Source organism: Humulus lupulus, chromosome 2 (genome assembly GCF_963169125.1).
Source record: "Humulus lupulus chromosome 2, drHumLupu1.1, whole genome shotgun sequence".
NCBI lineage: Eukaryota > Viridiplantae > Streptophyta > Magnoliopsida > Rosales > Cannabaceae > Humulus > Humulus lupulus.
In genome coordinates, this window is record NC_084794.1 from 140,185,879 (window position 1) to 140,190,976 (window position 5,098).

The 5,098-nt window shown below is 32.4% G+C and overlaps 2 long non-coding RNA genes across 2 annotated transcripts; both read right to left on the reverse strand.

Annotated features, from left to right (window-relative positions):
* Nucleotides 1-711: 711 nt before the first annotated feature.
* Nucleotides 712-1,970, reverse strand: LOC133816328 (uncharacterized). Its single transcript, XR_009885166.1, has 4 exons — nt 1,389-1,970; nt 1,203-1,313; nt 1,070-1,111; nt 712-947 (listed from the first exon to the last, which is right to left on the reverse strand). It is a non-coding gene; the product is annotated as an uncharacterized LOC133816328 (long non-coding RNA).
* Nucleotides 1,971-2,588: 618 nt separating this feature from the next.
* Nucleotides 2,589-3,711, reverse strand: LOC133816327 (uncharacterized). Its single transcript, XR_009885165.1, has 3 exons — nt 3,693-3,711; nt 2,913-3,031; nt 2,589-2,766 (listed from the first exon to the last, which is right to left on the reverse strand). It is a non-coding gene; the product is annotated as an uncharacterized LOC133816327 (long non-coding RNA).
* Nucleotides 3,712-5,098: the final 1,387 nt, after the last annotated feature.

The following is a 5,098-nucleotide window of genomic DNA, read 5'->3' on the forward strand; positions in this document are numbered from 1 at the left end:
TACACTAATTTTTGCTGAATTTTTTTAAGCCGCAACAAAATGAACACGTATAATCTATCAACTTCAACCTTAGTTTTAAGAACCATCCCACGTATGCATGTTACATGCAAGTTTGCTTTTATGCTCAAATATATGCTATTTAATCAAATGCATGGTTCCTAATTTGGAATCATTGAGAATTACTTAGTAGAATTGACATTATTCTTTTATGATTTTATGTGACGTTGTATGAATAGAGTTGTGGTGCAACTCGCTACAAGAAAAAATGCTTTTAATAACACCACAAATGTGTTATCAAAACATACCATAACACTTTTTGATGTGTTAAGACCGACTATGTTATCATAGGTCAGGGTACTTTACATAACACTTTATTATTGTTTTACAGATGTGTTCGTTGACAACACAATTTCTGTGTTATTTTAATAAATAGATAAGTGTTTAATTATGTTATTTATAGTCGATTATATAACACATTTCAATACTTATAAATTTGTGTTATACTACACTTTAGTATAACACTTTTTTTGTGTTATACTACAATTTAGTACAACACATTTTTTGTGTTATACTATACTTTAGTATAACACATTTTTTGTGTTATACTACACTTTAGCATAACACATTATTTGTGTTATATTAGCTCAGATAAACATAATCTTTTTTTACTTACACAAAACTAGGAAAACAAATATGAAAGTTGAAGCCAAATAAGGTAACATAAATAGATTTTTATTAATTACTCAAATGTAATTACAATATTTAGTCTACTAGTCTAGGCTTAAGAAATCATATTACAACATAATTTATGCCCAATTCATATTCCTTTATCCCTAAATACAAAACAAGAAATGTATACAAAAATTTGTGAAATACATTCTTCCATTCTAAAGGCCTCAACTACAAATGTTGTCAAGAATTGCTCCAAAGAAATCATCTCAATATACCTGCACATTGTAAAAAAAAAGTCCTTTTATTATTAAGAACACAAGACTTAAGCTAGTTTCCACCTGTAAGCATATAGAGTAAATCAACTTGAAAGAAATTATCTAGTTTTCTCCAAACTCACAGGATTAAGACCAAGCAGCTTTTGATTGGCTAGAGCTACAACCTAGAGAGAAGAAGAACAAATATAAATGAATGAAAAAAAAATGCTTACTAAATTAGGAACAGTATAGGGATTACAAGTACTAAAATCTTACAGAAAACACTTCATTTATTTCATAGTAATCAATCTGAGAAGCATCTAAACCAGCATTTGAAATAGCTTTTGGTATCACAAGGGCTGGAGCAGTTGTAAAGAATTCAGGTGCCTGCAAAGATAATCCTCTTTGAGCTATGTTTCAGCAACAATAAAATAGAACTAGGAAGCCAATTCATTGGAGTACATGAGCTGCATCAGCATAGCCCTTAATCTTTGCAATTACTTGCAATCCAAGTTGAAGTGCCTTCTCTCCACTCACTAGGAGTTACCTCTTAATATTCTAAGCTCGGCTTTATTCTTTGCATCAATATCTCGATGGCTTTGCAGTTTCTTTGAAAGTGTTATGCTTCAAAAACAGGTCAGTAAATGCCACCCTCAAGTTCTTAACCTCTCTATCTAATTCACTTGGTGTCCTTTGCCTTCAAGATCCTAGAAAATGGAGTAGGATCCACCAAAAACTGAGATAAGTCTACAGATCAGTGCTTGAAGTATAATACAAAAATAAAACTATAAAACCCACATAGCTCTTACCATTTTCTGAAAGTTTTTTCAAGACTACAGTATGTATTCCATCTTTTAGATACGACAAATTGTCAACAGCAGCATCTAAATTACTTAAGATGTTCTTAGTCTATTCAGAGGCTCTCTGTTGATCACCTTCCATCTGTTTAGGAAGGTCACATAAAGATGAACTTTCTGTTGCACTAGTTTCCGTAAGACGACTAAGAAAAGCCTCATGAAAAGTAGATTCAGATTCATCTTAAATACAGTATAAAACTTCCTTATCAACAAACACTTCAAACACTATTTCCCTTATGTCACTTCCTATTTGCAAGCATGGGTTATAGAGCCCTTATAGGTGCAAAACAATTAAACTTGTAACTAAACTATACTAAATTTCTATGACTAGAATGATAGTAAATGTAGAAGCAAATATTACATCCTTATGTTAATAAAACAGATCTAATGATCCATAGCACAAAAACCAATTGTTATCTTAAAAAATAAAAAACCAATTGTTATCCACAACTTAAAATACAACAAAAAAAATTTAGTCCCATAAGAAAAAGCATTCACTGCCCAAAATAGAGGTAGAGATTAGCTAACTTGTGTATATTTCAAAGCATCTATTCAAACCAATCACGTCACAAGGCATCGGTTGAGTTGGATTTAGGAATAAGGATTGATTTCTCTGTATTTTAAATACCATGCCATTTCTAACTTCCTACAGCTTTAAACAAACAGCACAGCTAAAAGACTTTCAGTTGACAAACTAAAAATAACTAGGAAGCAGCCAATATGGAATAAACACCACAAGGCAAAACTAGAAAACTGCATGATCTCAAATAAAGATGCATAAACGTGATAGGCGATCCTAACAGACGAACAAGAAAAGAAGCTCACCATATCAAAGCCATCTTAATAGGTGTTGTGAGACAAGACGTAAACACATCTGCAGGAAATTCAGCACTTTGTGGAAGAGTCTCATGTGCTTCACAAGCTCCAAGTAGAATGCAATCCCTTGTGGATCCAGAGGAGCTAGAAGCAACCCAATCATGAAGCTGCCAAACCATCAAATCAAGTCACTATATTTACAAATATATTTATATATAAATATCTGAATTACAGATAATGAATTCATGTCACGTAGCACCTTAATTATCAATACATATATCAATTCATTATATGTTTTGAGTTAAAGCTTTACCTCAATAAAAGCATTCACAATATTCCCCCAGCCGCAGAGCAATCAAAAACATATATGGAGGGTGTCTTCAACCAAGAATCAAGGTCACTGATTGGCAAAGGGGTATACTGTGTATAACTCTGCAGTACCAATAACATTGGTGAGAAACCAAGCAAGACTCTAGTGATTGACCTTAAATTAAAGAGTCATAAAAGAGTTTCAAAGAAATAGAAGACCTTATTGAAAACCCAAATTTCACCACTAATGTTTCAAATGCTAATTAAATAGAAATTTACAAAGGAACAATGCTGCATAAATATCCAGTTTTGACATTAGACTCCAAAAAATAACTTAGCAATCCCAAAAAAGAGTCAATATCTAAATGAGATACAAGTAAACAAAGTAGTCAAATACTAAAAAATATGACTAGTTTCGTGAGTTAGGACTGTGATAATAATGGTTGTGTGGTCACTATCAAACTCTCTCATTGACAAGTTTTTTAAATGAGGCTATCCAAACAGTAACTAAAAATGCAAAAACTTGATAGAAAACCTCAACACATGAACACATGTCAAGTCTTCAGAAATATGCCATTAATTAAAAAGTTCCAGCTTGTTCTTTAAGTACTTTTTTTTATCACTGATGAGAAGGAAAAAAGTTAGTTCATCTAATTCTCTTTAAAGACTTATTACAAATAGTTTCAGGGTTTAATCTAATATTTTGTATCCATTCATGATAAGCACCCAATTAATGAATAAACTACATTTATACAAAGCAAAAAGAAAAAGGAAAAAGACTCACATCTGGAACGACAATCTAAGCATCAGAGTTCTCAATCAGTGGGGCATTAGATGAAAAGCTTCGATTTCCAGCGCTGGCAAATTGAAGTTAAACCTCATTAACCAGTAAGAGCTTGAGTGCTCTAGAGAAGGTTTCTTCAGCGTCATTTGAGAATTCCATATATATATATAGGCAGAACAACATGATAAAGCACCAGTCTCTACTTAATCCTTTCTTTGCTAAGCACAAATTATCATGTCAGATAAAATATTTTGCACTTGCAGAACCGTGCTACTTAATCCTTTCTTTGCTAAGCACAAAATATTTTGCACCTAAGCATATTTTGAGTGTTGAATATATTCAATTAGCATGAGAAAAAATATGTCGTTAGTGAATATGGATGATAATTATAATAACAGATAAGAAATAGTACTTAGATGGTTTACGAAATAAGTTCAGTTCATAATTATGCATCCAGTAACTTTATTTTAGCTAAGTTGAAATCTTGAAGAGTCAAAAGATGTCATCAGCTGTGCTGGCACAGATTTTGCTAATCCTGTTCACTTACTTTCTTTTCCCATTTCTGTACATCAGGCAAAATAATGATACATTAACTACAGAAGACTCCTGTGTGCCTAATTTGTCAAAAAAAATTCCTGCTAAATATATTATTTATGTTCACCTTCCTAATGTTATTTTATGCTACTTGCCCAAAGCCATGTTGTTAATAAACGCACTTTGTTAGCATACGAATCGCTGAAGAGTAATTATGAACCAAAATTACAGATAGAATTGATACATCGGAGATGAATTACATATCATTCCTCATGATAGACTTACTCATTTGTGAAGGCAAATATTGTTGAGTAAGGCCGATAATGACTTAGGAGCACAACCATACATCTTGTTAACTCAGTATGCATTACTTTGACAGCTTTCAATGGATATCTTTGTCATAATCACAAAATTAGACGGCAGATATGTAAAATAAAAGAAAGGAAATGACAAGACAGAAAATTTGCATCAGACAAGAGGACAAAGTCATACATAACTGATAACTCTAAAGTGTCTAAGAATCATTAACATTTTTTTAACTAGAGAATACTACTATAATTATTTTTGTGGGATACACATTACTACAAAGAAAGCAAAAAATTTAGAAAACAAACATATTTATTGAGTTTTGATAATACTTTTTCAATAGCCATTGCACATTGGAAATATATTAAGAGGCCACCCAAGGCCAAATGAATTAGTTAACTTACTTTCCGTGGGCAATTTCTCCAGAAAGCATGACCGCATCAGCACCTTCCCGTGAGACACTACCACGAACCCTCACCACCACCACCATCACGCCTAAAAACCTGCATAACGCAAACACAAACAGAAGAAAAATAATTAGAATAGCTCGTCCACAACCAAGAACC